This window comes from Rhinolophus hipposideros, assembly GCF_964194185.1.
Source record: "Rhinolophus hipposideros genome assembly, chromosome: 11".
Classification (NCBI taxonomy): domain Eukaryota; kingdom Metazoa; phylum Chordata; class Mammalia; order Chiroptera; family Rhinolophidae; genus Rhinolophus; species Rhinolophus hipposideros.
The window spans coordinates 71,470,830-71,495,544 of NC_138057.1; the positions used below are offsets into that span (position 1 = coordinate 71,470,830).

General features: G+C 38.2%; 2 protein-coding genes and 1 long non-coding RNA gene across 6 annotated transcripts in view; 1 reads left to right on the plus strand and 2 right to left on the minus strand.

The window, feature by feature from the left end:
* Positions 1–7,845, minus strand: part of C5 (complement C5) — a 91,159-nt gene extending 83,314 nt beyond the window's left edge. For both annotated transcript variants that reach the window (XR_013994562.1, XM_081067727.1), the window contains exons 1-2: positions 7,740–7,845; positions 4,937–4,999 (exon numbers count right to left, since the gene is read on the minus strand). The gene's annotated coding sequence lies outside the window, so the exon portion shown is untranslated. The remainder of the gene's footprint in view (positions 1–4,936; positions 5,000–7,739) is intronic.
* Positions 7,846–9,615: 1,770 nt separating this feature from the next.
* On the minus strand, positions 9,616–15,403 carry LOC308505465. The gene is made up of 3 exons (XR_013994563.1): positions 12,425–15,403; positions 10,803–12,182; positions 9,616–9,817 (listed from the first exon to the last, which is right to left on the minus strand). It is a non-coding gene; the product is annotated as an uncharacterized lncRNA (long non-coding RNA).
* Positions 15,404–18,264: 2,861 nt separating this feature from the next.
* Positions 18,265–24,715, plus strand: part of CNTRL (centriolin) — a 73,409-nt gene continuing 66,958 nt past the window's right edge. For 2 of the 3 annotated variants that reach the window (XR_013994399.1, XM_081065654.1), the window contains exon 1: positions 18,274–18,407. The gene's annotated coding sequence lies outside the window, so the exon portion shown is untranslated. Of the gene's footprint in view, positions 18,408–24,715 lie in introns of all 3 variants that reach the window. The other variant, XM_081065655.1, reaches the window with a different exon arrangement.

The following is a 24,715-nucleotide window of genomic DNA, read 5'->3' on the forward strand; positions in this document are numbered from 1 at the left end:
AACTAAAAATTGAAATTATTGGCATGAATTTTACCATTCATCTTTATATAGTGCAATGCCAGTTTAAGTGCAAATACAAGAGCATTTAATTCATATGTGGAATCACCAAAATTACACAATTTGTACTTCATAGCTCATGCATGCATATATACTCTTACCAGAACAGTGGAAATGCTGTACAAAACCAACTCGACTGTTTTTATTTTACTTCTTGATATGTGTATATTCTACCAACATTCTCTACCTTTGCTTACTGATGAATAAGGAAAGGCTGAAAGGAAAAAGAACTACAGGTTATCCCATCTTTTTCTCTTTCCTTCACCATATTTAGTGTAAGCTGTTGGCTAATACAGGGAAGTAACAGGGGCAAGAAAGAATATGGTGAGGTTCCTTGGTCATTTGTGTTTCTTGGAATGCCACTGACTTATTTCTGCATTCAAAACCAGTTCTGGTTCCAGTGGAAAATGTGGTCTCTAGGGGCTGTGGGCACTCCTGCTTGCTCAGTCATATACATGAAACGCTTGCTTTGTACTCACTTTGAGTTTCACTAAACTTCTGCACATTGTGGGTACACTGGAATTCTGTGTTCATGGGGTACTGTGAATGCTGAATGTGAATGAGGTGGCAAGGAATGGTTGGCACATGTATTGCACATACCTTCTCTGTTCACGTGCATACTCCATTGTCCCATCAGACTTCACTGTCTTAATAATTTCAAGACAGCAATACCGTGTTTCCCCGAAAATAAGACCTAGCCAGACCATCAGCTCTAATGCATCTCTTGGAGCAAAAATTAATATAAGACCCGGTATTATATTATATTATATTATATTATATTATATTATATTACATCATATAAGACTGGTATTATATTATTATATTATATTATACCTGGTATTACATTATATTATATTATATAAGACCAGGTATTATATTATATTATATTATATTATATTATATTATATTATATTATATTATATTATATTATATTATATTATATGACTGAGTCTTATATTATATTAAAATACATTACATTATATTAAAATAAGACCGGTTCTTATATTAACTTTTGCTCCAAAAGACGCATTAGAGCTGATGGTCCGGCTAGGTCTTATTTTTGGAGAAACACAGCAGGAGAATGGAAAGGGATTAAAATCCGGAGGAGAATGATAAAGAGGTAGAAATTATTGGGAAGGAGGTGGTTATCAGGACAGAACAGCCCAGTTACTTTCAGCAGACTTACAGACTAGCAAGATATGACCTAAGAGTAGGTCAGTTCCCACAAGTGGAACAGACAGTATCCTAATCTGTAGATATTTAGGGAGCATTCATTTTGGCAGTCAGCATCTACAGGACACCTTCATTTTTTTTTTTTTTTTTTAAATTTATTTATTTATTTATTAGTTTCAGGTGTACAAAACAAGGTAATACTTAGACGTTCATCATTTATATCCCTCATACTGTGAACCCCCCTCCCCCCATCCACTATCCCTTCGACCTCACACTGAACCATCACATTATATATATAAAATTATAGTTGGCATTCATTAATGTTTAGCTTCTGGTGTACAATGCCATGATCTGGAATTCTACAGGACACCGTTAAAAGGGGGCAAGACCAAAGGCAGCCAATATCAAGGGTCTGACAAAGCATTAGTGTAATAACTATGGATAGTGCCAGGTGGTACTAGACTTAGCAGGGAGATCACTTTGTAAATTATATAGATGTCTAACCACTGCTCTGTACATCTGAAACTAATATAAAATAATATTGAATGTCAACTATAATTGAAAAAAAAGTGTTTGGAGAAAAGGGCCACATTAACATACTAGCTCTCCCTTTTAGGGGTCAGGTCCTCAACCCTTGTGAAACTGGCAGAGTGCATCTGGCTATCCCTGGCTTGGGAATGAGGGATAAGGGATGGGCTTGGTGGGGAGTGAGGTACTTGGGTTGAGGTAGAGAGATGGTTGGCTTGTCAGTAAGAATGGAGAGAGATGAAGGATATCCTAGTCAGATGGAGAAGTTTGGCAGTTGGGATGATATGTAAAGGGAGAAGGAAGGGGAAAAGTAGATGCAAGAATTGAGATTTAGGTGCTCCTGCTGTCATTCATTCAACAAATGTTGATTGAGCATCTAAAATGTGCCACCAAGCTAGGGGCTGGCCAACCAATATATGTAGACATATGTAATAATTGTCAATTTATACAGAATCAATTTGCTAAATAAAGTGACACCACTTTTGACTCATCAGATTGGCAAAAATTACAAACGGATAATATCCCATTTGGGTGACGGGGTTGAAGAGTAGGCCTTAAACACTGTTAATGGGAGTGTAAATCAGTAGTATTTTTTTCAGAAGGCAACTGTTAAGTATATGTCAAATTTGTAGATGTGCTTGCTCTTTGATTCGGCAATCCTACCTATGACAGAAAAAAAAAATACACACATGCACAAAGAGAGATGCAAAATGATGTGTTTTCTTTCTTTGCAGTACTGTTTTGAATACTGAAAATCTGAGAACAACTCAAATACCCATTGTAGTTGGTTGAATAGTTGCCTCCAAAAGATATGTCCAAATCCTAACTCCTGGTACCTGAGAATGTGACCTTATTTGGGAATAGGTCTTTGTAGATGTAATTAAGTTAAGGATCAAGAAAATGAGATCATACTGGATGAGAGAGAGCCCTAAATACTTATAAAGTGTTCTTATTACATATAAGATATAAGGTGTTCTTATAAGAGAAAGAGAAGAAGAAACACAGGGGAGATGGCTGTGTGAAGACAAGCAGAGATGGGAGTGAAGCACCTACAAGCCAGGGAATGCCAAGGAGCACCAGGAGCCAACAGAAGTCCAGAGAAAAGATGTTTTTCTCCCTAAAGGCTTTGGGGGGAGTGTGACCCTGCCAACACCTTGATTCTGGACTTTTGACCTTCAGAACTGTGCAAGAATAAATTTCTGTTGTTTTAAGCTACCAAATTTGTGGTGGTTTATCACAGCAGCCCTAGGAAACTAATACACCCATTGATGTGTGAATGGTTAAATAAATTAAGGCATATCAATATTATCAAATACTGGAAAATCATTAAAAAGAATGAAGCAGCTTTCTCTGTACTGATGTGGAAACAAGTTTGTAATATTTTGCTAACATTAAAGAAAGCACATTGCAGAAGCATATGTATCCCATTTATATAGCATGATGCCATATAGAAATCTGTTCACAGTAGATAACACTCTGGGTGGGGGTAGTGTGAGAATACTGACAGATTTTTTCTTAATGCTTATTCTTAAATTTTTGATTGATTGTCCTCTAACTTTTATTGGTTGGCTTTTTAAGCATATAGGCTGTATTACTTTCATATATCTTTTTAAATAATGAAAATACCAGGGTGGCCAAAAAATGCATACACATGACTTGTATTCATCTTTTGTTATCAGTATATATTATTACAATTTTAATACAGTTTTTTTCTTTATTAAAATGTGCATACATTTTTGGCACCCTCTGTATATACATTATATACATTTATAAGTTACAAGAGGATTTCCCTACAATATCACTTTTCTTGAGTACTTAAGATAAATTTTATATTTTAAAATATTTTTTGGAGCTTACTTGTTATAGATTCATGGGAAGGTACAAACAAGTTATGAAATCCTTTTTAAAAATAGTTATTTAACAAGGAAAAAAATTTTAACTATGAGAGGTAACAGATGTTAACTAAAGTTACTGTGGTAATTATTTCACAATATATACATAATTCAAACCATTATATTGTGCACCTTAAAATTATACAATGTTATAGATCAATTAGATATCAATAAAACTGAAAAAGTATTTAAAAGTAAAATATTTTTAAATAAAATGTTGTTGACTTTTTAAAGTATGAAGTTAAACTAAAAATACAATATTTTTCTTAGTTTTTCTTTGCCTTAACTTGCATGATCTCCACAGTATTGTAGTTACATAGAATTCAAATTAAACCAAAGAAAATAGGTTGAAAAGTAGGTCAGTAAAATTAAACAAAATTCTAATAAATTGTACTTATCACTATTTTCTATAAATGTTTATTGGGATTTCTTCTACTTCTAATATTTCTTGTTGGCTATGCTTTCTGGCAGAATCCAGAATAAAATTTGGTTCTTCAAAGTATACTATTGTTTTTATGCAAGATTTTAAGTATCATTGTGTGGCTAGCGTTGTATGCACAAAACAAATATCACAGAATCATTTAGTCAAATATTTTCATTTTACAAATTAGCTTTTAGAGAATAATGACCCACAGTGACTACACAATGAGTTCACGGTAAAGCTGGCACTAGCAGTGTCTGAGCTAGTATTATTGCCACTGCTATCAGTCTTACCCGGGTTTGAATTCTGCCTGTGCTACTCACTATCCCCATAATATTGCGCATATTCATTTTTATTAATTGCTCTGTGCCTTGATGTCTTCACCTGGGAAATGGGGGTAATAAGAATACCTACGACATGTAATTGTGAGTATTCGGTGAGAAAACCTGATTATGAGGCTTCCACAATGCCTGGCATGTAGTAAATGCTCAGGTTGTATTAGCTATTATTATTTCATCCTAAAATTCATCACACCTGCCTTTCGTGAAAACTTAATGGAAGCCGTACATTTAACTGCTACACCAGCTACTCTGATCGAATAAAATCTATGAGACAATTAGAAACCAACTCTATTAGAACTATGAAGAGTGGATGTGATAGCGACCTATTTCCTTTAGGTTAAGATTATGCTAAATAAATGTGAGTTAATTTACCCAGTTTGCTTTACCCATATGCAAAGTACAAGCTGGAAGTGCTCTTGGCTCTTTTCCACCTGCTCTATATCAAATAGCTAGAATGAAAAAACATAGAAGATCCTGGGTTATTACGTGATAACATCTGAAAACAACATGAAACTTTGGAGTACCTAGGTTTTCTATTTCCTCTTTGAATTCTCTTCTTGATCTGAGAATTTTCTTAAATGATCCATCTGTTAAAAAATAGAGAGAGAGAGAGAACATCCCTCAGAATAAATGCTTCCATTAGATTATCTAAATTATCAATTCTCAGAATTGAACTGAGCGCATTTTATCAGAGACCATGTTCTATTTCCCAACAATTCTGATCTATATAGACGTTTAGTATAGGGATGTACATGAATATAGTGAGCATATTCCTTGGTAGTGTATTATTATTTGCTCTTTGCAAAAGTTACCTCAAGAAGCTCAAATACCGTGTTTCCCCAAAAATAAGACCTAGACAGACAATCAGCTCTAATGCGTCTTTTGGAGCAAAAATTAATATAAGACCCAGTTTTATTTTACTATAAGACTGGGTATAATATAATATAATATAATACTGGGTCTTATATTAATTTTTGCTCCAAAAGATGCATTAGAGCTGATTTTCCGGCTAGGTCTTATTTTTGGGGAAACAGTATAATAAGACAAAAAGTAATAAATGCACACGTTTTTAAGATGACTTGTTCATCTCCTTGAAACATAGTTAGTGACTGCCTCCACTTTTCTAGTTAGGAAACACAAAGATCAGTAAAATCCAGTTCCTATCTTCAAGGAATATCTTAAAAATCTGAAGATATGAAATGGGGGTTTATTCATTTTAATGTTCATTCCATTATAATTATATAGATGTTATAATGCCATACTGAGTACTAGGAGAGTTAAGCGGCTGTATTGTGTCCCTCCACAAATTCATATGTAAGTGCTAAACCCTAGTATCTCAGAATATGATTATAATTGGAGACAGAGTTTTTAAATTAATTTAAATTAATTTAAATTGATTAAGGTTAAATTATGTCATTGGGTGGGCCCTAATACAATATAGCTGGTGTCCTTATAAGAAGAGATTAAAACACAGATACACATAGAGTAAAGACTGTGTGAAGACACAAGGAGAAATTTGCCGTATGTAAGCCAAGGAGAGAGGCCTTAGAAGAAACCAACCCTACTGAAACCTTGATCTTAAACTTCTAGTTCCCAAAACTATGAGAAAATAATTTCTGTTGCTCAAACCACCCAGTCTGTGGTACTTCACTATGACAACCCTAGCAAACTAATATAAGAGGAGACGTCAGTTCTCCCAGGCCAGCTTGGGAATGGAGATTGGGGGGAAAGGTGAAGCTTAAGCTTTTATGGCAAATTAGAGGAAGTCATTCCAAGCAGAGGTATGACAGAACAAAGGCCCTTCTCAGATGCTCCAAGGAGGATAAGTGAGGTTTGAGCACAGGGACTTTAAAAAGGGAAAGAAGAAACACAAGAAAGGAGAAGATCCTGGAACAGTTTAATTCCATCTAAAATAGACCCTGTCCTGTAGCGGTAAATGGAAGCTGGTGAAGGGTTGTGCTGACAAGTTTATTAGAATTGTGTTGTGGGAATGAAGAGACAGAAAAAGATATTCCGTGCAAATGGAAACCAAAATAGAGCAGAGAGGCGATACTAATATCAGACTTTAGACTCTCTTGTGACAATTTTGATCAGGAACAAGACAAGGATGCCCACTGTCACCACCTCTATCTAACATACTATTGAAAGTTCTAGCCAGTGCAATTAGGCAAGAAAAAAAAATACTGGGAATCCAAATCATAAAAGAAGAAATAAAGTCCCTATTTGCAGACATCTTATACTCGTATATATACACGAGGCCTGACAATTAAGTTCACGAACTCATCCTAGAAAAAGTGCTATATCCCTCATTGCTGAATATCACTAGGTCACCTTCGAAGTACTCCCTTTGGGAAGCTATGCAGTGATGTCAGCATCTAGTCCACCCATCAAATCAATTTTGGAACTTCTTTTCTGGAATGGCCATCAGAGCTGTCATTGTATTACCCTTGATGTCCTGAATGTCATTAAAATATCTTCCTTTCAATATTTCCTTTATCTTTGGGTAAAGAAAGAAGTCACTGGGGGCCAGATCAGATGAGTAGGAAGGGTATTCCAATACAGTTATTTGTTTACTGGCTAAAAACTCCCAGACAGTGCTATGTGAATTGGTGCATTGTCGTGATGCAGAAGACATGAATTGTTGGCGAAAAATTCAGGCCATCTAACTTTTTCATGCAGCCTTTCCAAATAGCAAACCTCGTTAACTGTTTGTCCAGTTGGTACAAATTCAAAATGAATAATCCCTCTGATATCAAAAAAGGTTAGCAACATCTTTACAAGTTCGTGAACTTAATTATCCGACCTCGTGCATACGTGTGTGTAACACATTCTTAAAAAAAAAGGAAATCCTGCAATATGCAACAGCATGGATGAACCTTGAGGATATTATACTAAGTGAAATAAGCCAGTCACAGAAGGACAAATAGCATGATTCCATATATATGAGGCGTCTAAAATAGCCAAACTTACAGATTCAAAGAGTGGAATGGTGGTTGCCATGTGCTGTGGGAGGGGAAAATGGGGAGTTACGAGTCAGCAGTTTCAAATTTTCAGTTAAGCAAGATGAACAAGCTCTAGAGATCTGCTGCACAACATTGTACCTATAGTCAACAATAATGTATTGTACTCCTAAAATTTTGTTAAAAGGGTAGATATCGTGGTAAGTGTTCTTATCAAAATAAAATAAATAAATAAATAATTTTAAATAAAAAAATTATGCTGTGGGAGCAGTGAGGATTTGGAGGGAGAATGAGTGTGGGTCCAGGAAAAACAGTGTATTTTCATCACAAGAATATTCAGGCTAGCTGATTGAAAACAATTAATCACCATCTTGCTGGGAGTCATCTGCATTTGCATTGGTGAGGACAGTGAATCCTGCTAAGTAGAACATTTCAGCATTATTCCGGCCACCACCTGCTCCACAGCCTGGTCACTTTTATTGAAAGATCAAATTATCTGTTCAGAAAGGAAAACATTTCCCCCAAAACAACATTCAAAGATCATTATGGGTAATACTTCACTTGTGGATAATGTTAGTTGTAAGTCACTTACTTATTAAGCGTTAAAATCTAATTCTTCAGTTTTCCCAAACCTTTCTTTGTTTCCTTAGTTTTCACTTTATGACTGTACAAATACATGCTATTCAAATTCACTCAAGAGCTAAACTTTCGCATATAATTTATAAGCTAAGCATATAATTTTGATATGGAAGTTCTTAGAAAACAATTTACACTCTCCCTCTTGAAGCTTTGTACATTTAATTAACTAATAAAATGTCCTTTGAGTGAATGAATAAAAGAAATTGAAATATTCACTACCCCTCATGGTCTTTTCCAGCTCTAGGTTCTAAGTTCTGAGAGGAATGTGACCTTGTGTTTTATTGCTCCACCCAAGACAAATCAGAGCACGAAAATGAGTAAGAATTTTCAATGAGTTACTTTTGATGAGGAGGGTTGACTCCTCATCAGTCTGTGACCCTGACCCATGTGATCCATGAAAGTGATTATGGGTTATTGGGTGGATGAGAGGGTGCACGTCGCTGGGGAAAGGGAGAAGAGAGGAAATAGCTATTCCTGCCTGCAATTTTCATGTGTAGCCATATAGTCTCCCACACTATGCCCCTGTTCTCTCCCCCCATCATCTCTCTAATGGATTTAATACACTCAGCTCACCAGAACTCCAGCATTTTCAATCATATCCCTTCACTAGAGTGAGCAAGAACTTTAACTTTATGCATTAGCTTAAAAGATGCCCTCTCTTAGGTCAATGAGGTTATTGCTTATTCCAATAAAAGGCTTAGTAAACAAGATGATGGCATCATTCATAGAAAGACAGACAGTTTGGAAATGGATGCACTCGAAGGTTTTCTGAATGTGCATTTAATTACATTTTGGTTCGTTTACAGAGAAAAATGCACTTGAGCATTTCACTGAAGATATTCCCAAATAAAGTATGTTCATATAATACAAAATAAATTGGAGAGTAATTTAACTGGATAATTGTCCTTTATATATCTAAAAGGATAACTAAAAAGGATAACTCAGACCAAACAAGTTCACTTGATTTGACTCTGTGCTGGGATTCCACTCTGGCCCTAAGTCACCTAATATCTGCATCTTAGTTTTCTTCATCAAAAACATGGCAACTCCACTACTAAATGCTCAACACTTTTTAAATATCTTTATTATTGATATTAATCTCATGGGATTGTTGTAAATATTCAATAATAGATTTAAAGGTCTTACAATAATGCTTAGCATATAGTAAGTGTTCAATAAATGTTAGCTGCTGATATTATTATCCTTAAATCTAGCTGAGAAGACAGACTTTGGTGTGACTGCATTTTTTTTTTCTTTTACTCTCCTCCCATGACTCATGCACTGAACCCAGAGAGAACCATGGTGGACACTTGGCCCCAAGCAATGCCAACCATCAGTAACCACAGCATTTACCCTACTTCACTCTTTTCATGGGATTTTTTGCCTTTTTCTTGTCTGCTGTATATAGCACTATCCACTGATGATAATGCTACCCATGATTCTGATCAAGTTTCCATAGTAAGAGATATAGCTTCGCCTGGAGAGTGCATATCTTTATTTGGAGACAGGTAAATCTAAAATCAGTTGAAAAAGAAAGTATCTTAGTATGAAATTAAACAGTCACTCAGGAGAAAATCGAGCTGGAGAGAGTATTTGTGGCTCACCTGGAGCTGGTTACCACACTTTTCTTCAATATTTAGGGAGACTTAGTCAGACACGAATTCTGCTGTCTGCTCTCCCGTGACGATATAATAGACGAGGAGGAGGGCTGTAGGAACCATATGCTGAGTCATGGAAAGGTTTAAAAGTTGGTAAGATAAACCTGGGAGTTTTTTTCTTCTCTGTGCCAAAGTATACAATTTTGCCCTTAGATGAAATCCAAAAACACACAATAAATATGCATCCAAGTAGGCTTAACGCTAGGCTAGTAATTACACAGGTGACAAAGAGAAAGAGAATTAATGTCCATTAAGCATCTACTGTGTATTAGGCACCTATACATGAACATATTCAATCCTCATAATTGTATGTTGTGGTTTTATTAATCCCACTTAGTAGTTAAAGAAATTGAAGCTCATAGATATAAACATCTCATTAGCTTACAAGGTCCCTCTCAAAATAAGGTTATTGCTTATTCCAACAAATGGCTTAATAAACAGATGATGTTATCAGTCACCGATAGGAAGATACTTTGGAATTGTTTGCATTCAAAGGTTTCTGAACTTGAAATTATCTAGGAAGTGAACCCTGATTTTGCTGACTCAAGCCCATGCCTTTTCCAATATAGCATGCTACTGTCCTTCCATTTTAAGCAGCAATGAACAATGGAATCACTACATGCATTCTTGAGCACAGGACTTAAATTCTTCCCTTTGTAAATAAGGCATGTTCTTAAGGAACGTTGGCAAGGGTTAGTGGTTCAGTGGCCGGTAATACTCTGATTGGCCATGAAATGTTGCTGAGGTCATTGACTAGTCTGGGGACTGAATGAAGGTTCTGATCAAACCCTTCATACCATGCTATGTATGGAAGGAATATCAGTCTAGGAGTCAGAAGACCTTGACAAAATCCTAAACCAACGACTAACTACTTGCAAACATGGCAAGTCACTCGACTTCTCCAATCTGTTCCATTGTCTGCCGAGCTCAAAGAGGTGTTGTATGGCTCTGTTATAAGGATGTTGTGGATGTGCTTTATAGACTATAAAGTGCTGTATAAGTTCATCCATTCATTCACTAAATATCAGTTGGGTACTGCTTTGTGTCAGGTAAAGAATCATTTAAGGATTATTTGCATAAGTAAAGAAATCTTGCAGGTAGGGGACCAGATGCAAATAAGATATTGAACTTACCAAGTAATTGTAGTATATAATCTTCTCAACATATGAACTTTCATGGATTAACAGTTATGCTCAGATGTTATCCCAAGCAAACTCTTGTAAGTGTCTGTACACCTAAGGGAAAGGCAACTTTGGCTGCATGATGAGTAGGCCACTTCTTGACAGTCATTGCTGGCTTGATATTCTTCTGGAAAGTTTGGGTCATCAGTTATGAGCTAACACCGATGCTTAACTTGATGACGATGATGGTGTTGGTAATTGTTAACACTTGGCTAGCATTCCCTTACTGCCAGGCCTGGTTCTAAGTGCTTGACATATGTGAATATATACATATACCTTACATATATTTAGGCTTCAAACATTTTATGAAAAGCAAATTAGCATTCCACTGCCTTAACATCATGATAAGCTATGCTATCAAGTGACTACAGAAAGGCTATTAAAAATGATATAATTAACTATGAAAATCTAGGCTACTGTAGGAGAGTCTAATGAGTCAAAGAAGAGAAAAGGTCCTAGATCTAGGGTTGGCCTTCTTTCTTAAATGACATATCAACTTACTGACTCATTTCCTTCTACCATAGGCTGGCAGAAAGTAGGAATTTGGGAGAGGAAAAACGCAGCAAGGGATGTGGCAATAATTCTTAAAGTCTAGTAGAGATGTTGGTTGTGAATGGAATAAGAATAATTTCTGATTCTCGCCCTCAGGAGAGAGACAGGTAGAAGGATTTAGGAGAGTAAACAAAATCTGTTCTTGAAGGTAATGTGCAAGGCCCTAGGTAACTCATAAATATTTATGCCATGCTGTGCCAGTTCGTGAACAAGAGGCCGAAACCATCCATGTTTTCCCTGAAGCTGAAGAATTAGATATTTGCTGGTAAATGTAATTTGATAACAAATAGATAACAAATAAGAACAAAGGAGCGCAAGGCTCATAATACCAGCATGGGCCAGGGAGCTGTATCCTATACAACTAGACTGAGCAACAATGGCTTGAACCGGAGTGTGGGGTGGGGTGGAAGAAAGGGGGGGAAATACATTGTATTTCCTGTGCCCACAAGTCAAATGTTTCAGAGAGATTCATTAGACTTATGTATAAAATCTCCCCAATCTTTCTTGCACCCTAGCTACCAGTGAGGTGATAGACTAGGTGATAATAGATAATAGGTGATAATAGAAAATACAACAAATGAGAATTCTGACCACATGAAAACTCCAGCATTGTCATATCAGACGGAATGTTAACCACAAATGAAGCTACTCCGTCATTATAATTTGTTGTACTTTTTCTTGGATCCACATCTCTCCTCTTCTGAGTGTTATCAACTATTTTTGCACCAAGGTTCCTGAAATCCCTCCTACAAAACTGTCGAAGGCATCCTTCACTTGCACCTGTTGGATCAAATCCATTTCAAAAGTTAATGTTGATTTTTTTACAACAAGAAAATGCTAAATAAAATAATTCCCTCCTTCAGACCCAAGCACAACTTGGTAGGATTTAATTCAGTAGTCAAATGTTGTTCTCTTAAGGCCATTTTTTAACCACTCCAGGGACATATGATATGAATTACATTCAATTCAATGTACGAGGTCTGACAAGTTTGCAAACTCATCTGAGAAAAAGCGCTACATACCTCATTGCTGAATATCACTATGGTCACCTTTGAAGTACTCCCCTTGGGAAACTGCACCGATGTCAAAGCCTAGTCCATCCTTCAAAGCAATTTTAGAACTCTTTCAGGAATGGCCATCAGAGCTATCATCATATTATCCTTGACGTCCCGAAAGTCATTAAAATGTCTTCCTTTCAATATTTCCTTTATCTTTGGGTAAAGAAAGAAGTCATTGGGAGGCAGATCAGGTGAGTAGAGAGGATGTTCTAATACAGTTATTTGTTTACTGGCTAAAAACTCCCTCCCAGACAGTGTTGTGTGAGCTGGTGCATTGTCGTGATGCAAGAGCCATGGATTGTTGGCAAAAAGTTCAGGTCGTCTAACTTTTTCACGCAGCCTTTTCAGCACTTCCAAATAGTAAACCTCGTTAACTGTTTGTCCAGTTGGTACAAATTCATAATGAATAATTCCTCTGATATCAAAAAAGGTTAGCAACATCGTTGCAACAAGTTTGCGAACTTAATAGTCACACCTCATATAAAAAAGTATTAATACCAATTCTTCTCAAACTCTTTTAAAAACTAGAAGAGAAGGGTATCATCCTGATACCAAAACCAAGATATCGTAAGGAAAAAAAGCAACTATAGGCTGATATCACTTATGAATATAGATGCAAAAATCCTCAACAATATAATAGCAAACCAAACCCAGAAGCATATAAAAAGGATTATACACTACAATGAAGTGGAATTTTTCTCAGGGATGCAAGGTTGCTTTAACATCCCAAAATTAATTAATATAAAACAGCATATCAATAGAATAAAGGACAAAACTCACATGCTCATCTCAATAGATACAGAAAAAGCATTTGACAAAATTCAGCACTCTTCCTTGATTAAAAAAGAAAAACTCACTCAACAATTTAGAAATAAAAGAGAATTCCTAGGGATAGTAGATTGGCGGAGGGGGGTTATCACTTTGTGAGGGATATAAATGATAAATGTCTAACTATTATATTGTTTTGTACACTTCAAACTAATAATAAAAAAAAAGAGAACTCCTTCAACCTGATAAATGGCATCTATGAAAAATCCACAGTTCCCAACGTACTTCAATGGTGAAAGGCTGAATGCTTTCCTCCGAAGATTAAAAAAAAACACAAGGATTCCCACTCTTGCCACTTCTACCCAACATTACATTGGAAGTTCTAACCAGGACGATTAGGCAAGAAAAACAAATAAAAGTCATCAGAATTGGAAAGGAAGTAAAACTATCTCTATTTGCAGATGACATGATCTTGTATATAGACAATCCTAAGGAATCCACTAAAAAAAAAATTAGAACTAAGAAACAGGTTCAGCAAGGTTGCAGGATATAGGATCAGTATATAAAAATCATTGTGTTTCTATACAGCAGCAATGACTAAACCAAATGAAAGTAAGAAACAATAGCGTCAAATAAAATAGAAACTTAACAAAAGTACAAAATTTTACTTCGAAAATTATAAAATGTTGAAATTAAAGTAAACCTAAATAAATGGAATATTTCATGCTTAAGAGTCAGAAGACTTAATACTGTTAAGATGGCAATATGCCCCAAATTGATCTACAGATTTAACACTTCATATGGCTCATCCAGCCCCTTTTGCTGCGGCACCTAGTTCATGGTTTTCTTGCTCCAACTCTGCTTTAGCCCTACTGATGAATTTCTAGTGTTTCTGAAGTTGCTCTCTCAAGTATCTTTTGTCTTTGCATGGGCTATCTATTCCCTTTACCTTAGATGCTCTTTCTAACTTCTTCATATGACTAACTCCTCCTGATTATCCTCAGGTCTCAGATTACAAACTATATTTTCTGGGATACCTTCCTTGATCTGCTTTGAAAAGGATAATTATCTCTTCCTGTGTGTGCCTTTAAAGCCGTATTCTTCCTGACTTTCAACACTTCCCATATATTTCTGTCATTCTCTTTTTATATTCTACTTGCTGTATTCCCCTACTGAAATGCAGCTATGACTGGTAGGCAAGGCTAAGTCATATTTGCCTTATTTACTAAACAAATGAATTGAACAAATTAAACTGAAGAACTCCCATGCTGATGCTTCTTTAGCTTCCACCACAAACTAGGGTAGTTGGTTTTCAGTCTTGGCTGTACATTAGAATCATCTGGGGAACTTTTAAAAATCCTGAGTCTAGGCAATACCTTGGATTGATTAAATAAAGGTACATAGGTGTGGTGGGGTAGGGTGGGCAGGCATCAATATTTTTAAGTTCCTCAGATGATTAAATATGCAGCCATGGCTAAGAGCCACTGAACTAGAAGTAGATTCTCTTCTAAGGAACCACCTCCTAAGATTCAGTTTGATCTCTTTCACTTTATCCTTTCAGGGTATCAGCTAGAACCTAAGTGTTACCCTAAGTGAAGCCCACCTAATGCCTAAAGAGGGTCTCAGAAATCATTATCAGAGAGAGCAAAAAGGAGTTCAAGTTCCTGCACTGAGCTACATGGAGCTGGGAAGATGATTCTGACAATAGCACATTGTTTGTCTGCCATTCTGACTTTCCTTGGGCTCAGCTTCAGTAGACTCATGCCTGAGCCCAGGAAACCCCAATAACAGGCTAGCTAAAAATGCTCAAGTCTTCACGGTGCATTGAGAGATAAGACCTCAGCAGTATGGTTTTGATTGGCAACGGTGGTGATTAGCATTAACAATGACAAGAGAGTCAGTTATATCTCAGTAAAACTGAAAAAGAAACAAACAAAAAAAAAACGATGACAAGAGGCCAGGACCTCCTGGTTCAGGAGACTCCTCCCTCAGTACAACAAAAGTCCCCTTGTCATCAGACGCCAACACCTTATGCACTTTGGCAACAGAATGGTGTCTTTGCTGGTCAACAGCAGTGTGGCAACCATGGGGATGGGCTGCTCAGATTTCCCTGGAAGAAAGAATTTGCTCTCCAGCTGCAAGGAGTATTAGCTGATGGCCTCCAGCTGTTAATGCCTTCAAGCCCCACCTTACCTTTCAAGCTGAGGCCATGCTCTTTCCAGGCAGCTCCAGCCAAGGACTAAACACTAGAACCTGACCATTTCTATGTAAGAAAACAGCTTTATCTTTTAGAACCAAAAGATGATAATGTTAATGGTAAATTACAGGAGTTTAGGTAGATGATATGACTAAACCCTGAGATCCTCTCTACTTCTTACATTTCATACATCTATTGAAAAGAATCTGGGAAAATTTTATATAGACTATCAGTCCTTTGGTTTGTGACACTGGCTATTATTTCTAGGAATTCATGTGATCTTAGCTTTTCAGTTTATGAATTAATAATTCAAGGTTTTAGTGTCCCTGTCTCTGATTGCTATATTCCAATTTTGTACAATCCTGTTATTTTCCTAGAAACATGAGGCAAGTTAAAAAGAAACAGAATGGCTTTGTTATCATTTGGAAAAAAAGAACAGAAGGATAGCTAGGTCACTCTGCGATGGCTAATATTTATATTGTAAATGCAACGCAGAAGAGTAGCAACTTCTTTATATTACCGTGTATGTACAAATTAGTATGAAATGAAAGAGTTGCCCTCATTCCTTTCCTATCCTCACTCTTTTAGCATGCTAAGAGAGGCAGTTAATATTCAAATTATCTATAGAAAGGTTTCTCCTCTGACATCGCTAAGGCCTGTGGTCCATCCAAGGCAGGGGTGTCCAAACTTTTTTCAATGTTTTTCACCAAGGGCCATATGCAGTAAAATACACAAACAGCCGGGCCACTCACTTGAGGTGAAGTACGTATTGCCTCACCTGGTTTAGTTAAGTAAACTAAATATATTTTTGGAATTTGCTGCGGGCCAATTAAAAACGGATTGCAGGCTGCAGTTGGCGCGACACCCCTGATCCAAGGCCTTCACCATGCTAGACGCCACCAGAGGGTACTGCATCTGGATGAAGGAAGAAAACTGGCAAAGAAGAGACTGGAGAGTACCCATTCAAGATTAAGTGGATATGGACTGAGTGACTACCCAAGGGAAAAGTAAGTGTTTTGCACCATCCTCTGGATTTTGTGTGTATTTTTGATGGCTACTCACAAGATTGATAATGAATCACACCAACATACCACGATGTGGTAATGAATCCCACCTGAATATCATTACAGGCTTTGAAGACCGTAGCAGTGAGGTTATACAACAAACCCATTCGCTGGTGGAAAACGGAAAAAGAAATGAGTGTCAAAACAAACAAGCAAGCCAATAAAAAAATAATAGAACTGAAAGTCAGCAATGTACATATTCCAAACTAATAAATATCATCTGAACTTTGATTAAAAACATGGATAAATCTTCCTATTAATTTAAAACGTGGAGCTTTTCGGGAATTTTGGCTTTTCTACAATTTCAGGGGCTTCCTTCTGTATTGCCTAAATAGTGGAAAGGGGAGCATCATTCACGCAAAAGTGAATAGGACTGGTACCCCCTGTTGGAAGGTAACTGAATTTCCAGTTCCTGAGTCCATCTCTGCCTTTAGGAAAAATGACAAGTGCCTGACGGGGTTTATAAGACTCCTCTTCCAGCTTTAGCTTCCTCACTCCGGATATTGTGCTGCCATGGGATCTACTTAACGTCCAGTTCATTGCCAAGATCTTTTTCCCCTCTCCTTCTGGGGTTTGCACAAGTAATTTCCTTTGCCAAGCAAATTCTTCCCCACCCTGTACTCCTTGACTAAATTCTTTCCCTCTTTCAAGCTTTAGGATGAGGTGTCACCTCTTCCGGGAAACCTTTGCCTAAAAAAGAACTAAAACACGCTGAGCACTCACTCTTGGGAAGGAACTGTCCTACGTTTTTCCACGTGCATTCACTTTTATAAGTATCAGGAAAACTATAGGAAGTAGGTATGATTATCCCATTTCACAGATGAGGAAACTGAGGCACGGATAGAGGGGGAATTTCCAAAACAGTGTTACCAAGATGAACCATAAATTCTACGATGAAGAAAGGAACCAATGGTGAGCCAATGGTCAGCACAAAGGATTGGAGGTCACAACGAAGATAAGAATTGTGCCGGGACTGGGATCTTGGGGGCTCACAAGCGGTTAACTCGAAGAGTATGGGAAAAGACAGGCAGGGACTGTACTGGAGCTGTCCGGAGATGGTGCAACCCTCTGATGGTGACGTGGTCCGGGGCACAAGCTTCAAAACTGGAGTGGAGGAAGGCGTCCAGGGCGATAACGGTCTTTGAAAAAGGCACCATTCCTCTGGCCCCCAGCACACACGGTATCTGCTGCATTCTCAGCTCTCCAACCAGTTTCCTCGAACACATCCTGCTGTAGCCTCCCTGTCACCAAGCCAGACAAATGTTCTCCACCAGCAGCGAACGGGCACATTCGCTGCCCCGACTCCCAGGCTGGTCTCGGGTGGCGGCGGGCGCCCACGCTGCGTTCCCTCCGCGGTTCACCCACTTCTGGCCTCGGGTCCCTGAAGAAGAGAATTCGCCCCTGCAATAGGTTGTGAAAGGAGAAGCGTGCTTCAGGGCACGCAAGCTCAAGGCCAGCCGGCCAGCAGGGTGAGTCCGGGAGCCTGGCGACAGCACGACGGTACGAGGTCCCTCAGGCTGTCCTCTGGCCCGGACGCCAAAGCGCGTGTCCGAGCCCCGGCCGGAGGCGTCTGCAGCTTCGCCTCGGTGACAGGACACCCGCTCGCCGGCGGCTGCGGCAGGAAACCTCTCCTGCCACAGGCTCAGCACGCGCGACAGGTCTCGCGCCGAAGATCGCCCGCGCTCGTGCGCGCCTGCAGCTGAGGCGGCACAGGCGGCGGGAAGCCCCACCCCCCCCACAACTGTCCCGGGAGGGGCGTGGCCGCCACAGGCCCCGCCCCCGCCGCGCGCGCGCTGCCTCACGGCAACCGGCTCAACACAACAAAATGGCCGCCGCGCCGCTGGGCACCTAACGGGGAAGACAGGCGCATCTTCACCCGGCCTCGTCCTGCGGGTCCGCTTGGCTCGGCTCCTCGGTGGTGAGTGCCAGGCCTGGTCGAAGGCATCTGGACGGAATGGTGGGGGCCGGAGGCAAAGGCGGGAAGGCCTGCGCCAGCTCGGGATGGATTCGGGGCGGGGGCGTGTGCCTGGGAATATGGGATTGGATGGGCAGGAGGGCATGGCCCGGAATCGGTGTGGGGAGGAGAATGATGGAGGGAGGTTTGGATGAGAAGGGAATCAGTCGGTCAGGGCTGGACGGCACGGGGGCGCTGGGGAAACAGGACTAGAGTGTAGCAGGAGTTGGGCGTTGGGTGTCACGCCGAGGAGGATGGGGGTCCTTCCACCGAGAGGAGCAGGAGGGGCTGGGCTGTGCCAGGTGTGCCAGGGGTCCGTGGGGAAGGACGGGGGTAAAGGCTGCTTTGGGTAGCCTGACGGGTGTCATGGGATTGTACAGGAAGGAAAATGAGAGTTAGAATGTTGGAAGGAAATGATAAAAGGAAGGGAAGAGCAAGCACTTTGTTGTAGAGTGGTTAAAGGAGGGGTGACTTTTGAAGCCAAAACGTGGATTCTGCCAGCCTGTGCTACTTAACCACTTCGATGACTCTGGGCAGGTTGCTTAACCTTGCTGCGCATGGGTTTCCTCATTCCTAAAAATAATTGCTATTACTTGTGAGCGTACCATATTTGTCGGATTCAGTTCTGAGTCGTTTGCGTGTGTGAACTCATTTAGAACGTAAAACAACTTGTATGATGGTTACCAACCCCGTTTGAAAAGTGAAGAAACTGAGGATCAGAGAGGTGAAGTAATTTGCCTAATGTCAAACTGGGATTGTAACTCAGGCTGTTTAGTTCCAGAAGCCACGCTTTTAATTCTCAACAGATACACCGCCACTTGTAAATAAGGTTCCTAATTCTGTTCTTATACAGCATCTGCGAGATTTAAATTGGGCTGTGTCTTTAGAGGGCTTAGCAGAACCCCTTCTTCATTCATTCAACAAATATTTGTTGTACAATTGGACAGTAGACAAATAGAGCCCCTGCTGTGTTGTAGCTTAAACTCTAGAAGAAGAAATAAGCAACAATCAAGTCGTTTCACAAATAATCATTTCATTCTAACTGTAAGGTGTTATAAAGTTCAGCAACCAGTTATAATAAGGAGGTGTAATCTTGCTGTGCATCTTGAGTATAGAAACCCTGCCTTCTCTCTCTCTATTCTTAGAGCCTCGCACAGTTCTTGGAGCATAAAAGTTGCTCAGTAAAATTGAATGACTGAGTAAATAAATTAATGGAAAAGGATGGGAAGCTTGGGTTTTAAGGTACCTGAGTAGAATGGAGAATCGAATTCAGAATGTTAATAGAATTGAGAAAGACACAGAGGTCAAGCTGTTAGAAGGGAAAGGCAAGTAGGTAGATAATTGTGTTGGGATGAAGGTGAACAGGTGAAGGTTTGAGTATATTCTTTCAGGAGGGAAATGATAGCAGTCAGAGTACTGGAATGAACTAGGATGTCAGAATATTTTCTGGGATGAGCAGTTTGGGAAATCAGGGTGGATATAGAAGTGTTGAGGCGGGATACTGAAAAGAGCAATAGAGAAATGGATGGAAGACAGTGTTAGGGAATTGGGACAGCATTTGTGGGGAAACTTGGAAATCAGAATGGGATGAAGTATGAGAGACAGAGATTGACAAACACAGGATGGGAGAATTGCCTTTGGAAAGAAATGCAGCAGATTAGAGACCTTGGAGAGGAATGGGAATCAGGCTATTTGAAAGGACTAGAGAAAGCTAAAGAGTAAGAGTGTTTAAGTGGGTCCAAGGGTATGGAATGAAGTAGAATTTCAGGGCAAGTACTGACATGTGATTAAATTGCTAACACTTAATCTTTCTTAAGTGTTAAAAATAATTCTTAAAAGGAAGAAGGTTATCTAGATTTCTGGAATCCATTCTAATATTTTTTTAAACTATAAATGAGTAAGGCAGAGTTTTTCTAATCAATGTGGGTAACAGAGGACTTCATGATAGTTTAGTGAGACCCAAAGGGTCTTGGTCATTAAGATGTTATAAGAGGAATTCAGGACGGTTCAGTATTTTAAGAATTAAGAGAGAAAACTGAGATGCAGGACACAAAATAATTGCATTGCATTGTTAGGAAAGGCTGGATAGAGGTGGAGGTGGTCTCTGCTAAGCTGTGATACACAGGATGGTTAGATCAGGGCAAATATCTGAGTCTGAGAGTGACAGCTATCGCATTAAATTTTTTGTTTTTCCTTCAGGAATTTTTTATAATATATGCCATCCATTCATTAATCATGGTCATTTAGTGGCATTTAGTTATAGTCTGTTTTATGTAAGGTGCCTTGCTAGGCCCTAGAGAGCAAATCAAAGGGATTTGGTCTCCAGAAAAATCAGCAATATGACATGGTAATGAAGACATGGGCTTTAGAACCTGGTCTTGGTTTAACCAATTAGTTATGGGACTTTGAACAAATTATCTAACCTCTTAATCTTTAAATGGGAGATAACAACACCTATTTCATAAGTAGTTGTATTTAATCCTTCTAATCGATGATACATAGAAGACCTTATCACAACATTTAGCACATGATAAAAGTTAATGATCAACCTGGGAAAATAAATAAAAACAAAATGTAGCTGAAATGATGGGTCTGATTTTCTTGTGAGACTTATAAATTAATTCTGAGAGCAGGACCCAAAGAGGAATTCCAGAAATGTTTTGGGCAAGATCAGCATTCCTAGAATGACTGAAACCCTTCCTTCTCTTTATAGTTGTTGAAAGGTATTGTATTTCCTAAATATTGGTTAACTGATTGACTGTATAATGGCAACTCTCCTTTACATATGCTGTAAATGTTCCAACCCTTTAAAAAATAAGTTTCTTCATAATTCCAGCCTGTATAATAATATTCATATACCTGTGAAGGTGTTATATTTGAAGATATTCACACATCAAACCATTATAATGTCTTTTTCTAATATCAATTTATATGGCATTAGATTTGACCTACCCAAAATCTTTGGTTTGAAAACGACTGTTCTAAAAAATAATTTGTGTTTTTGTCTTCACATTTTAAGCAGTGAGAGTAGGGGAGATTATGAATATTGAGCAAAAATAGGATCCTTATTAACACAGCCTGTTCAAGACTTAAACATCTTATGAGATATTTTTTATCTCAGTTTGTCAAATTTATATTTTTTGCAATGTTTTTAGACTGCATTTATAGGAGCAATTGTTTATTATGAAAATCTTTTTTTCATAAACTTAACCTTGCAAATTAGAACTCTCTAATATTGCTCATGAAGATATCCTTTTGTAGGGGTACTGAATAGGATTTTATAAGTTCCATGTTTTTTATGAATAATTCACTTAATAAATATTAGTTGTCTACTATCAGCTAGGCTTTGTACTAGGCCAGGATACACCAGTGAACAATATCACTACTCTCATGGAACTTACGTTCTACTAGATTAATTATGTGATTTAATTACAAGTTAGTTTGAGAGCAGAACTGACTCTCATCATTACTACAGCTAGCATTGTGACTGACCAAGTCATTTACCATTCTGGGCCTTTGTTTTTTTATATGAAAAGAAAGGAATTTGACTAAGATCCCTTTCATCGATACATGCTTTAGTTCCTTCTGGAAGACCTCAATTTCAATAAATTGATTTTATGGACAAGCAATAGTGGGCATGGTAGTCTGAAGCAATTAGATGTTTTCAAATAGCATGAGACAAACATAAATGAACATTAAACACATAATGTTTATCAAAAGGTAGATATAAAAGATATTCTATTATTTCTTTTACGCAAAGTTAAAAAATATTAGGATGGTGCAAAAGTAATTGCGGTGTTTGCAATTTTTAACCCTTTAAACTGCAATAACTTTTGCACCAACCTAATAGTCTAAAAATCTTAATGTTGGACATCAGAATGGTGATTACCCATGTGTGTGAGTTAATGACCAGAAGGGGACATGAGAGGGCTTCTGGGGTTCTGATAATATTCTGTTCCTTGATCTGGATACTCGTTATACAGTTTGTGTTCATTGCATAGAAATTCATAGAGCTATGTACATATGATATGTGTACTTTTTAATATATATAAATAATGCAACAAAAATATACACACACACATCCATGTACAGAGAGAGACAGAGAGAAAGAGAGGGAGAGGACACGCTGTTAAAATATGCCTTCTAAACAGATTGAATTCTAGTTGTAAAATGTTAGATACATTCATGGCCTATCATTGCGGTGCTGGGAGTTCAGAGATGAATAAGGCATTACGACTCCACTTGTGGATGTTACAATCTGGGTAAGCAAAAAATATTATAGTAGAATGAGTCTCTGATGGAGGTGTATTCAGTATGATAATAAGTATAGAAGATTAATTCTACTTGAAGGAAGTGGATTTCTGGAACGTCTTTACAACCAAAATGACATTTTAGTTGGTAGAAAGGAAGAGGAGGACGCCATTTTAAAAGTGGGAAATTCACGAGCAGAAACTCATGATGTGTCCGGGTAATAGTAGAAAGATGACTAGAGTGCAGGATGCATGGTGGGGAGGAGTAAGAAATGAGGCCAGAAAGCTTGGCTAGATTGTGGTGAGTCCTGTGTATGGTGCAGAAATGTTTAGTTGTATTGACAATGAGAACCATCAGACGTTTTTTGTTTTTTTATAAAGTAAGTGAGTCAGGGAGAAAGGATTGAGGGTGAGGCAAAGGAAGACTGGAAGCTGGTTAAGAAAGTATCATGACAGTCTAAACAAGAGGTGATAAAAGTTAGATCTAGGGCAGGAGCTATGAAGATAGAGATGCGTTTAGAAAATTTCAGAACTAGAATCAGTATCTTAATGGCTGAGGGAGAGGGAGGAGTGGGAAATGACTTCATTCATTCATTCGATAAATATTTATTGTGTTCTTGCTAGATACCAGGCTCTATGCTCGACTACGGAGAAAGTGGTGAACAAAACAGAAGTGCGCGTGAAGCTTACAGTCTAAAGGGGAGATAGAATGAAGTCGGACCCTTACCTAACACCATAAACAAAAATTAACTCAAATGGATCGAAGGCTTAAATGTCAGACCTAAAAGTATAGCTCTCTTAGAAAACACAGGGCAAAAGCTTCGCGACATTGGATTTGTCAGTGATTCCTTAGATATGACACCAAAGGCACAGGCAACAAAAGAAAAATAGACAAATTGGACTTAAGGAAAATTTTTAAATGTTCATCAAAAGACAGTATCAACAGAGTCAAAAGGCCTACAGAATATTTATAATTCATATATCTGATAAGGGATTAATATCCAGAATATAGAGAGAGAACTCCTAAAAATCAACAAGAAAAAAAGGAAACAACCTGGTTTAAAAATGGGTAGAGAACTTGAATAGACATTTCAAAGAAGATAAACAAATAGCCATAAGCACATGAAAAGATGCTCAACATTACTAGTCATTAGGGAAATGCAAATCAATAACACAATGAGATACCACCTCATACTCATTAGGACAGGCACCATCAAAAAATAAATGGATAACAAGTGTTGGTAAGAATATGGTGAAATTGGAACCCCTATGCACCGTTGGTGAGAATGTAAAATAGTATAGCTGCTGTGGAAAACAGTATGGCAGTTCCTCACAAAATTAAAAATGAAATTACTATATGATCCATTAATTCCACTTCTGAGTATATACCCAAGAATTGAAAGAAGGGTCTTGAAGAGATATTTGTATACCCGTCCATAGCAATATTCTTCATAATATCTAAAACATGGAAGCAGCGCAAGTGTTCACTGATGGATGAATGGATAAGCAAAATGTGATATATGCATATAATATACTATTATTCAGTTAAGGAAGTAAGTTCTGGCATATGCTAGATGGATAAATTTGGGGGATATTATACTAAGTAAAACACGCCAGTTATGAAAAGACAAATACTGTATGATTCTGCTTATAAAATATACTTAGAGTAGTCAGAATCATAGAGACAGAAAGAAGAATGGTGGTTGCCAGGGGCTGTGGAGGGTGGAATGGGGAGTTATTGTTTAACGGGTATAGAATTACAATTTTACAAGATGAAAAGAGTTATGGAGCTAGATGGTGCTGATGATTACACTTAATATAGTTAAACCAGTCAATTTTATGTTGTAAAACTTACCACAGTAAAAAAAAAAAAAAAATGATGGAAACAAAGTTGGAAAAACAAAAGACTGAGGGCAAGCATTTGTAGCAGAAGGAATTATGTTTGGAGGTCAGTGTGGCTGGAGCCCAGGGACTTGAGGGAATGAGTGATAGAAGTGAGGTTAGAGCGACAGGGCCATATCA